Raw genomic sequence first — 12761 nt, forward strand, 5'->3', positions numbered from 1 at the left:
ACCTAACATGAAGGTGACGATGTTTGTGTAAGATTCTTATGATTTTGAGTAGAAGGATGTGTAATAATCATAAGAAGAATGAATTATACTTACCAAGAGTGGAAGAAAGCTTGATAATCAGCCTTGGAAGTCTTGGAATTGAGAGAGAATGGTGAGAGAATTTGGAGTGTGATCCTTGGAGGAAAATGAGAGAATGAAAGAAGTATGAAGAGAGGGGATGGGTTTTTATACTTAGACAAGGAGTGGGGCTGGTCATGTAGTGGGTATGAGTTGGTCATGTAGTGGGTAAGAGCTGGTCATGTAGTGGGAAAGAGTTGGCCATATAGTGGGTGTGAGTGGTGGCATGTGACATAAAGTAAAGTAAAGTCATCTTTCCACCTCAAGCACCTCCCCCACTAATTATTGGTATGAATGGCCCTAAAAACGTGGGGATTACTGAAATATAGAGTTCTAACTGTAAAAATAAAGTTTTTTGGTGAAAATCCCGCGTTAAAATGATGAAAAACGGGCCTAAAACGAAGTCGTAGTCGAAAAACCGGAAAAATTATGACACGCAAAAATGCATGTCGTCTTCTTTTATGACAGGGGCTTCCTTGATACTCATTGCGTGTCATCAACACGCGCGTCGTAAGGTTACGACAGACAAATGTGTGTCGTCTTCCTTTATGACAGGGACTTCGGTCCTGAAGCTTCAGTTTTGGGTCCTTAAGCCTATTTTACCCGTTTTTACCCCGTTTCAAGTGGTTTTTGACCCAGTTAAGGGTCGGGATGGCCCGAATGATTACAAAAATTTAAAGGAACTTTTGAGAGAGATTCGGGAGAGATTTGGGAGAGATTTTAATAGAGAGAGGTTGAGTGAAAGAGATTGTGAGAGGTTTCGTTTGTGATCTTTTTGAGTGTCCGGCTTCGCAACGAAAGGTCCATAAACCCCGTTAAGCCATGATTTAGTGTCTTACATAATCCCGATGATTGTGCAATAGTGTTTTATCGCTTTGGTTCGTTGTTTAGCACTGTTAAGGCTAAGGAAAATCAAACACATGAATTTTTCAAATGATGTTTTCTCATTGAAATAGCGAATTGTATAATGTAAACCCTAACATACAAGGGTTAATGGAGTTGACCGGTTTGACTTGTTGACTTTGTTTGACTTTGACTTGACCGAAATTTGACGGTTGTCACATCATCCCCCCGTTAGAGGGAATTTCGTCCCGAAATTTGCATTTTGACTGGGACTTCAAGAGTTTGGAAAAAGATGCGAAAAACTTCTCGTAGTACAAGAAATTGATTATGGTGAGGAACAACCCGCCTGATGTCACATGACGACCTTGGAAATTTCTTATTGTAACTTGAGCTGAGTCAATTTAAAAGGAGTTTATTGTTTTAGGAGGATAGAGTATTCTATGTGTGCTTTTATACTCCCTGTTTTATCCTTGGTATTACCACTATGAATATTTTATAGTTAGCGAGTTACATCATTACGAATGTTTCAACAAATTTTGACGAAATTTGCATTATAAGTACTACCAGTTGTTTTATAGTCGCTTGGCGTAAACTAGTCGTATATCATTAAGATTGCAAGGGCATTCGTCGTCACCACAGGTTTAATCTATTACGATGACTTGTTGTCGCTATAGGTTTTTAACAAGAGCCAACGACATACCTATAGCGACACACAAGTCATAATTTGCATGTGTGAAGACTTGGAGTACTTTCTAATTGGTTCATGTGTGAAGACTTTGAGTATTTTCTAATGAAAAGGGTGCTGCTGGGGAAATTGGAAACTGATACGTAGCTTCAAAGTCAAGAATATGCAGTAGGCATGTGATGCATTAAATGCATGAGGCACACAAGTCATAATTTGCAGCAACAGATACGTATATGTGTGTGAATTGAAGAAGAAGGTTACGACTCAAAGAATATATATATTCATTTTCTCTTCATTTGTTAGATACACAATAACCATAACATCATAGACTATATATATTCAATTTCGTTTGTAATTTTCACTAGTTTATATTCCGCGAGTGTTACCGAAATCATTTATCAATTTTTCAGAAGTGCTTAACTTGTTTTGTTGCATTCCCAACAATTTGCTATTAATTACTTCTCCCACTTCACTTATATAAATTATCACATTCTTACCGCGACTTTTAACTTCTCCCTCACAAATGGATCCACCTGCAGATCATCAAAACCCCATAGATGACCTCGATTGGTTTCAGTACTTTGATCATCAAGATCTTTTCAGGTATATATATACGTCACTCATTACACCATCTTTCGCACAGAAAAGTGATTTTGTCGACATTGATCAAAACATGGTTTGGATTTGTAAGGATCAAAAAGAGTCTTTCATCGTGTTGGATTTGATTATCTTGAGTTTTTGGATTTTTGCAGTGGTGACATGCTCGACCATCATGATTACGAGTTGTCGGAAAAATTGCATGAAGTGCTCGATCATAACGTTTCCACAGTACTTAACAAAGATCAAAACATCATTTCTAGAAATGAGTTTCACGATTTTGATCCCCTTGAAGACATAAGCTTATGGGATTATTGGGAGGATGGTAATTTACCATTGGTTAGTTTCAGTGAAGACTGTAAATATGGTGGTGAGGCTACATGTAGTTCTAGTGCTGCCACCACTGATCACGGTGGCCGGAAGATGGCAAAGAGATTGAGACCATTGGAGTTTGAAGAGATAGAGAAGTACTTTGAGATGCCGATAATCATGGCAGCAAAGGAACTAGGGATAGGGTTAACAGTGTTAAAGAAAAGATGCAGAGAGCTAAACATAAACAAATGGCCTCATAGAAAACTTAAGAGCCTTCAATCCCTCATTCAAAATGCCAAGGTAAACTACGATAATAACCTTCTATACATTACTCATGCATGTATGCATGCACTTGGTAACCAAAGTAGTTTTGGTATTTTCTAAAATTTTAATTATTAGTTTCTTTATAACATAAACATAGGCCCTAGGCATATGCCACATCAAATCAATTGATTTACTACGATTTCCTGATTTATATTTATATAAACTTAACTCATTGTAATTTTTTTTTGAACTCACACGAAAAAATATATTACATCTACCTTTAAAAAAACTAGGAGTTGGGATTAAAGGAGGAGATAGAGACGTTAGAAGGGCACAAGAAGATGATGGAGAAATTGCCAGATATGGAATTGACAGAAGGAACAAAGAAGCTTAGGCAAACTTGCTTCAAAGCTATTTATAAGAAGAGAGGACTTAACAATCCTTAGTCCTTACCTTTTCTTTTAGCCATTTTGTTATAATTAGTGGATTTTAATCTACATTGTATGTGTTTTTCTCTTGATAGTTTGATACCCTTTTCAGTTTCATTGTGTTTGTCTATTGATTTTTAATGCAGAAAATTTTGTATAATTTGGGTATTATAGTTTGTGTTATGTTTTTAACTATATTCTAGATTGCCGAACGACTACGCCGACGACTCTATACCAGAGGTCTTTATAAATAGACTTATGAATTTAGTAGGAATAATTTGATTATAATCTTGCGATTTGTTCCATGTCTGATCCACTCCTAAGATTCACTCGACATGCCCCCAGTTATGTGTAATTAAAATTTTATTAGACTGTTGATCCTAATGAGTCTACCCTAAGTCCACAACCAAACAAGGAACAGGCCCTAAGGCGGACTCACCATTTCTAGGTCAATCATTTCTTAATTACACATAACTTCGAGGTACACCTAAAGAATCTTAGAGTTACCAGTCGTAAATTATTTGTAATACCAAGTAGTGAGATTCAATGAAATAAAATGCATGCCAATTTCATTGATGAACCTTTTAGTAAATATCCTTACCATTTATATACACATGTATAATTTCACACTTTAGTGAACTATTCTTGGTGTTTCTGTTAACGTCTTGGAAACGGAGTTATGGTAGTGGGTAGAAGTAGGTTTTATACGGGCGTTAAGATTTACCCATCATGTTGTTCGATCGAGAATAGGGGTAGAAGAGATAATTAATAGACGCCTAATCCTATAATTACTTATAGGGGTGATCCTTATTAGTTACGTCTATAATCACGTAGTGCATACCAGTTATACATAATTTGAGATAGAATAGACCTTTGAATAAATGACTCTACTCTAAGTCCACAACCAAACAAGGAACAGGAAGTAGAGCAATAGTCATAGATTCTGAGTCTATAATATCTTTAATTATGTATAACCTTGGCGTATGCACTCAGTTATCATAGGCCTACTAATAGAGGTCTTTAGTTTTCACATAAGTTGGTTATAGTATCACCAAATACTCCTATAATATTTTTAGGTGTTTAGATTCGATTCTTAAAGTATTCCCTGTAGGATGTAGTTAGGTTGTTAGATTTGTTTCCCATTATGACTATCCCCCAGTGTATGCAAGTCACTCCTCGGACAGATATAGTTGATCAGGCTATATCCTTCCCAGACTTGATTCACATATACCAAGGCATACAGTCTCTCCCTTTGCCCGCTTTTTCTAGGTTCCACCATGTGAGAGCATGACCTTGGAGGCACCCTGTAGCATGACGGACCATCAGGTCCTTAGGACACTCGCTATGGATGAAAGTACTCTCCATTTCTTCAATCCATGTGAGGAGTGCGGTGGCACCCTCGATGCCTTTGAAGTAAGGCGGATTGCAGTTACGAAAATGCTTGAACGAGCAACGAGGAGTGGTTGCTGGAGCTTGTGGCTGAAGAGAATGAAGTTGGGTTGCAATTGTTGGGATGACGTTTGCTACCTCCTTGGCGATAAGGGCAGCTAGCCTTCGGTTGTTGCGAGCAGCGTATGGGGGTCGTACGAGAAACACGCATATGGACTTGTGAGTTATTTGTAAATTGATTATGGAAATAAAGTTTTTTTTTTAGACATTGTTGGGTAAAATAATTGTAAAACACTTGTTGGGCCATGGTTAGGAGTGTTGGGCACCTTTTGGGCTTTCCATGGTTACTAAATGTGAAACATGTAGCACTTGCGTGGGCCCCCACAAAACTAAGTTTTCACATGTCTTTCCCATTTCTAGGCCCATTAGGGAACTTAATAGTCCAATGAGTTGGCCATTTTGGAGTGTATCCTCTTGGATACGTTTGATAAGGTCGGGTATTTTGATGGCTCAAAAGTAATGTGAATGACGCGCTTTGGCCTATAGGTTTGGGAACTCTCGCCTTTGGTCCCCAGGTAAGCAAACTGGTCCCTCAGTTGATTGGGATGTATACGAATGCTTGCCTAGTCAGGACTTTCGGGCTACCGGCACCTCCCCCTTCCAGTTACTACGCGTCCATTACTATGATCCTACCCAACTAGAGTGGATGACTTTGAATTTCCTATGAGCTCTAAGGAATATATATGTATATACATTTTGTTTAAACCACTTGAATATGTGTGTGATTTTCAGAGAAAGAGAAGAATATTCACCAGTGTATGCACACATATAAGCGTCAGGAGTAATACGTATGCACTTAAGGGAGCAATTAACACACAAAGGTATTCCTAGGATTTTCTAAGTGTGAATTGCATGCAGTTGTGTGTGCATTTTATAAACTAGCATACGAGAGGACCCTAGAGGCTATAGACTAGGTCAAGGCAATTAACCTAATTCCCTATAGTCAAGGGCTCTGATACCAATCTGTCACACCCCGATCCTTGTCGGAATCGATCAAGGCGTGATATATTGTTCAAAGTCTCATGACAACTATGTTATAATATGATTAGATTCAATTAAGTACTAAGTATGCAAACAAGATCCACAACATACAAATACAAATCCAAATACGAACAACATTTATTACATCAAATTTAAATAGTCTTGTGGATTTCTAAGGCACAACCTATTTTTCATCAACTTCATTCTTCAAATCTGCATCATGGGTAAAAACAGGTCAACTACGAGAGTTGGTGAGTAATCTAATTTTAGTAGAGAAAATTTGTGAAGTTGAAACATTTATAATTTGAAATTTGTTTTCTTTTGAAGTCGGCAAACAATTGTATTTGAGATAACGGTTTATAAATCAAAAATTGATTAACAAATGATAACAACAACAATAAGTCTTCACCCTATATATACATATGTATATATATATAAATATATATAGGATGGAGCATCTAATCATCAAACACACTCAACCACGTGCGATCAATCACCTTAGCGTCCCAAGGCGGGGTGGTCAACCCAATAGCGCTATTATTGTCCATAACGTACCTCAAGAATACGGGCATAGTCATGGAGATTAGACTAAAAATGGTAATGCACTACAAGTACATGTAGCGTAAACAAACAATAGTTATACAATTAATGACTCACGTATAAATGTCCCAACAATGTCTCAGTTGTGATAAAACAATAAAATGAAGTTGGAACATATTAGAACCACATCATACACCCCAAAAGTATTGAAAATTATAAAATATGGGGTAGATTACTCACTTTAGTCCCAAAACGAAATGCGTGTGTCGTACGATAGACGGTTCGAGTCAAAATGGCGTAGAACCTAATATAATTAATAGTTTTGGTTTAGGAACTGCTAAACGAGAATAGAGTATTAATACAAATTATAGTTTGTTATGTAAATGTATCATAAACTATACCTATTATAGTTTATCACAACAAGGGTAGTAGTAGTGTTCATAAACTATAATTGTCATAGTTTACCAAATGTTTGTGTATAACGGATGTAAACTTTGTTTATAAAAATTAATTATTTACCATACTTGTGAAGGTAAAAATCCATTTGTTTTCTGATGTATGTCTAATTACCAAGACAAAATGACATATAATGTAATAATATATGATTACATAATGATATACACCTTGCTCAACGAGTTACAAGGCGTAAATGAAATTGATGGTATTTTTTTTAGTAATAACGTTTCTGTTACTGTTCTTAGAAAATTTATAGAGAAATCATCAAAGGTCTAAATCAAAAACCGCAAATTCTGAGAGTTTATAAAGTGTGTCTAGTTTGTTCATAAATTTTCTCATGATTTTTAGTGATCTCCAACTTGTGTGAAAATATTCATATTCACAGACTGGTCCGGTTTTGTTTCTGAAATGATAGACAGTTTTGTAAAAATCACCATAAATCGTAGAAAAATCATATGGTGATGTGCAAGTAGTCATTTTAAAGGTATGAACCTGAACTATATGCGTCTGAAACAGTTTTGAAAACTAAAATGTTTAAGTTGACCAAAACAGTCCGTGAATGGAGTTAAACGTTTCTGTTGAAGACTGTTAAATGAGTTTAGTTGTGTTTTTGGTGTTTTAACTTGTATTCCCCCCTTTAAAACTTAAGAAAAACATGAAAATATAGGGGTATGAACTCACCTTATGTGTTATTAGAGGATGGATGTTGGAGAAGAGAAGTGTTCAACCCAAGAACACTTAGAAGATGCCTTGACGAATCGAGAACCTAACATGAAGGTGACGATGTTTGTGTAAGATTCTTATGATTTTGAGTAGAAGGATGTGTAATAATCATAAGAAGAATGAATTATACTTACCAAGAGTGGAAGAAAGCTTGATAATCAGCCTTGGAAGTCTTGGAATTAAGAGAGAATGGTGAGAGAATTTGGAGTGTGATCCTTGGAGGAAAATGAGAGAATGAAAGAAGTATGAAGAGAGGGGATGAGTTTTTATACTTAGACAAGGAGTAGGGCTGGTCATGTAGTGGGTATGAGTTGGTCATGTAGTGGGTAAGAGCTGGTCATGTAGTGGGAAAGAGTTGGCCATATAGTGGATGTGAGTGGTGGCATGTGACATAAAGTAAAGTAAAGTCATCTTTCCACCTCAAGCACCTCCCCCACTAATTATTGGTATGAATGGCCCTAAAAACGTGGGGATTACTGAAATATAGAGTTCTAACTGTAAAAATAAAGTTTTTTGGTGAAAATCCCGCGTTAAAATGATGAAAAACGGGCCTAAAACGAAGTCGTAGTCGAAAAACCGGAAAAATTATGACACGCAAAAATGCATGTCGTCTTCTTTTATGACAGGGGCTTCCTTGATACTCATTGCGTGTCATCAACACGCGCGTCGTAAGGTTACGACAGACAAATGTGTGTCGTCTTCCTTTATGACAGGGACTTCGGTCCTGAAGCTTCAGTTTTGGGTCCTTAAGCCTATTTTACCCGTTTTTACCCCGTTTCAAGTGGTTTTTGACCCAGTTAAGGGTCGGGATGGCCCGAATGATTACAAAAATTTAAAGGAACTTTTGAGAGAGATTTGGGAGAGATTCGGGAGAGATTTGGGAGAGATTTTAATAGAGAGAGGTTGAGTGAAAGAGATTGTGAGAGGTTTCGTTTGTGATCTTTTTGAGTGTCCGGCTTCGCAACGAAAGGTCCATAAACCCCGTTAAGCCATGATTTAGTGTCTTACACAATCCCGATGATTGTGCAATAGTGTTTTATCGCTTCGGTTCGTTGTTTAGCACTGTTAAGGCTAAGGAAAATCAAACACATGAATTTTTCAAATGATGTTTTCTCATTGAAATAGCGAATTGTATAATGTAAACCCTAACATACAAGGGTTAATGGAGTTGACCGGTTTGACTTGTTGACTTTGTTTGACTTTGACTTGACCGAAATTTGACGGTTGTCACACCAAATCTCTTGAAACAAGCTTTCCTAAATGAAGATGATGTCCCATGGATATCATACTTCTTTCACCTCCTCCAATTATTCTCCCTAACCCACAAGTTCCTAAAAAGTTTAAGTTCACTCAAGCCCTATTGGCAAGGCAAGGTCTAGGTGTGATCACATCTTGGAGATGTAGTCACATATTGACAAGCCGGGAGAGTTGGGTGTCAAAGTCTTGAGAAAGTTGGTGGCTCAACTACTTTCTAAGTCACATAGTGAGTTCTTTTGGGAATCCTATGAAACAGACTAAGACAAGACCCTTAATGATCTTATCTATTTGCTAAGATCAACTTCCTAAAACGCTATGGACATTGACAATGATGACATTGGATATCCAGTAAAGCTCTCTCTTCCCAATGGAAAGGGATCGGCCATAGTAAACTCGGTTGACCCAATGGTAAAGAGAGAGGCGAAGTCTGAGATAGTCCCATTATCAAGGGTCCATAGGTAACTATTGCCAAAGGAAGGGGCATTGGTTACGAAGCTGCCAAATTTACCTAAGGATGTTAAAGTCAATAAGTTTGGCTCTACTTCAGGTAAAGTCCATTGTCTAACTCTATTAAGTACATGCTGATTCTGATCGCGAAGATGGATCTCAATCGCATGGTTCGGTGATCAGAATTTTGGGCTATTACTTAAGAGTTATGATATTTATATTGCTTAGGAATAGATAACAACAAGGTTTTCATATGGATTGTAAGGATAAGTTTTTCCGCAAAGTTTTAAAATAAAAGAAAAAGGTTTTGATTTTATTTATTTTAAGTATCCTTACAATGGCATTTGTGAAAAGTTGTTGCTTATAAGATTCCATTGATAGCAATATTGGAAAAATGGATTTGATTCTTTCGGTTGTGGTAGTGTCTAATATTACCAAATAAGGAAAGATTCTCATCACCCAAGGTTCAATTGGGCCGAAACTTGGAATCATGCAAGTTGTATAGTATGATGAATGAGAACTTTCAGCTTGGAAAATTAAGACTAATTCCTTATGTGAATAAGGAAAGGACTAAGGGATCGAGTACACATTCTTGTGCACTGGTCAAGTCCACCACAAAAGATCAAGAAGACTATTCGTCATGATTTACTTAAGTTCAGTAAATATGGTTATACTTATAAGTTTAAGTATAAGTCTGTAGCATTGGAGAAGTTTCAATGTGAGACAGAACGAATAAGAAGAATCAAAGTATGGCAGAAAGATAAAACTTTCTCAAATCTGAAAAGATGGGAGAGTACTTTAGTATCATGTTTATGATCATCTTAATGATTAAGATACCATATCACAATTGGTCCTCTAAAGTCATCTCTTATGACTAAGAAGAGGAGTCATGAATTGTTGAAATGGTTAAATCAAAAAGATGAGTCATACTTCGTTCCAAAACAATTCTTAGAGTCATACTCCAAGATTGTAACTTGAGTGACATATCTTAAAGAGGGTTTGTTAACACTAGTCAAATGTAAGAGTAAAAGGTTATCTACTCTTGTACATTTGAAATTGGTAAGTTGTGATGTTTTGGATAAAACAGAGACCAACTTAGGCCAATTGTGTAAAGTGTTAGTCTTGATAAAGAATCCGCACTATCTCTTGAATATTTGACAAGGGAGTCTTATATGTCAAGAGGACAGTGGGAGTCTTAAAGCTCTTGAAAGTTTCAAGACTTAATCAAGAATAAAACCTAAAGTCCTTCACTAGCACACGACTTGAGGTTTATAACCTATCGTGTTGAAATTTTTGTGCCTATTCAAGTTGGCTTTGCATAGGAGTTCTGAGAGTTCTCAATTGGTTGCACAACTACTTGGAAGCAATGGCAGGCACCTGAGCTGCCAAATGGCAAGAATTTAAGATTGCACAAGTTTAATCAATATGAGTTTGGATTTGTCACTAACCTTGTCTTGTGATTATGGTTTTGACAAATTCACATGGATAAGAACACATACACTATTAAATCTAAGTGTCATAAGGTTTCTCTCCGATTCATGAAAATGATGGTGAGGAAACACTTTCACTAAGTAGATTTTAGCTAGATAGCAATTGTGATATTTGCATTCTCAAAGTCGTAAGTGGAGCGTGTGTGGTTTACCGGCACACTAACATGGACTTGTGAGAAGTGGAAATGGTCTAAACAATTGAGACTATGATTACGACATCCCTTTTCATAGTTCTAAAATTGTTTAGACACACATGTGAGCTATCTAAGAGAGGTGTATGATTTTGATAAAGTTTTATCAAAACAATCTAGTATCAGAAATCTGAACTTTGGTAAGAAAGTCAGCTGATTTCTGAGTACATGTCAAAGCTAGTGGGAGCATAAGTGTTATGCTAATAATCATCATGTTAGTGGGAGCATGATAATTATGACAAAGGTTGCAAGTTAGCAATGTTAATTATAGAAAACAAAAGTTTCAATTCGTGAGGTTGCAGGGGTTGAAAAAGTTGTTTTGCTATAATTAAGGGAGAGGAAATTATACTTCATTTCAATTCTAAAAGCTTAGATTAAGATTTTAATCGTATTTAATCAAGGATATATATATGAATTTCATGTTGGAATGGCTCAACATAAGGAAATTCTATATATGGGTCCATTATTTGCGTTCTAAAATTTGATTATGATTACGGCATCCCTTTTCATAATCTGAATTTTGAGAACTTGGCAAATTGAAATGGAAATATTATAGCAAAAGACTGGTTTAGTCTTTATTTGCGTTCTAAAATTCGATTATGATTACGGCATCCCTTTTCATAATCTGAATTTTGAGAACTTGGCAAATTGAAATGGAAATATTATAGCAAAAGATTGGTTTAGTCTTTATGTGAGACATCATGAATCGTGTCCCATATGCTTCGGATATAGGATCGATTACATGTGCTATATTCATCCTTTCTAAAATTTTCCAAATGCCTGGGGCATTATGAAGGGAAAAGGTCTAGAATTGGATATGACTAAAATGATTAAGCAATTGTCGAGGACAATCTAAGGTTTACCAAAGATTGGTTGCTCAAGGACAGTTGGAAGTATAATGTTAATTCTGGAAGGACCATATTGACATAATCTGTAAGGAGGCAACTCTTGTTCAGAAGTGATAGTCAAAATGGAATATGGAAATGTTTCAAAGTTAGAAATTATTCAATCTGTGTAAGATTATGAAACTTAATGAAAGAAGGATGTTTCCAAGGAGCTAATCTCCTTTGGAATGCTCTGTAATGATTGTTGTCAAGTCTTTCTGACTTTGTGCATAATCATTAAGAGGATCAATGCATATAAGTTTAGAATCTAACAGATTTCAGTAAATGGTATGAATTTGGAATTCTTGCATTTGCAGTAAGGATTTGGGACTGTGAAAAGAGGATCATTGGAGTGATGTTCAATTGATCTATTTTACAAAGTAAAGATCATAGACAAACATAGTATGCATACTTGGTGTATGGCATGACTAGTGTTTAGAAAACATAGTGTACATGCTTGGAGCATGGGACAACTATTGTTTTAAATTCAAGTATAAAGTTGATAAAACCGAAACAATGAATAATGAGTAATCAGTATGGTGATAAATAAAAGTGTTTATTTATATTCATAGGGTTTGATACCATATTTGATTCATTTATTCTTGTGTTTCACTTTGCATGTTTTGACTTCCAGAATAACTAAGTCGCTGTTCCTGAATGATTAAGTTATTCAAACCATCCACAGTTGGTCATATGTTGGAAGTAGATATGAATCAAGACTGTCATGGGTTGGTTTGTAGAGGTCCAAGTTGGTGGACAAAGTGGTGCTACAACACTCATGAGTGCTCATAAGTTCTGAGTATTGGATTCAACCCGCGCTCATTTGAATCACTTCATGGAGTGATCATGAGACGATAATATCTTATATTCTTCAAACCTAGAGATATGAGTTGTTACTATGAGTTGGTTATACATTGATTGCACGAAAACGCATTGGTAACTCGATGTTATAAAACGTGCCTTTGTGTATGATTCAACAAGTAGTAGAACAAGCCATATGAGTCGAAGTTTATCCATTCCTTTTACCTTCGGGATAAAAGCGATATCTGTGGGCCCCTCGATGATTTAAAGATGATACATGTGAGTGCTTGGCCAAG

General features: G+C 36.3%; 1 long non-coding RNA gene across 1 annotated transcript; it reads right to left on the reverse strand.

Moving 5' to 3' along the window:
• Window positions 1-6460: 6460 nt before the first annotated feature.
• LOC145132634 (uncharacterized) lies at window positions 6461-7615 on the reverse strand. Its single transcript, XR_013718164.1, has 3 exons — window positions 7530-7615; window positions 7354-7438; window positions 6461-6520 (listed from the first exon to the last, which is right to left on the reverse strand). It is a non-coding gene; the product is annotated as an uncharacterized LOC145132634 (long non-coding RNA).
• Window positions 7616-12761: the final 5146 nt, after the last annotated feature.

This window comes from Lactuca virosa, chromosome 8 (genome assembly GCF_052849685.1).
Source record: "Lactuca virosa cultivar CGN04683 chromosome 8, Lactuca_virosa_CGN04683_v6, whole genome shotgun sequence".
NCBI lineage: Eukaryota > Viridiplantae > Streptophyta > Magnoliopsida > Asterales > Asteraceae > Lactuca > Lactuca virosa.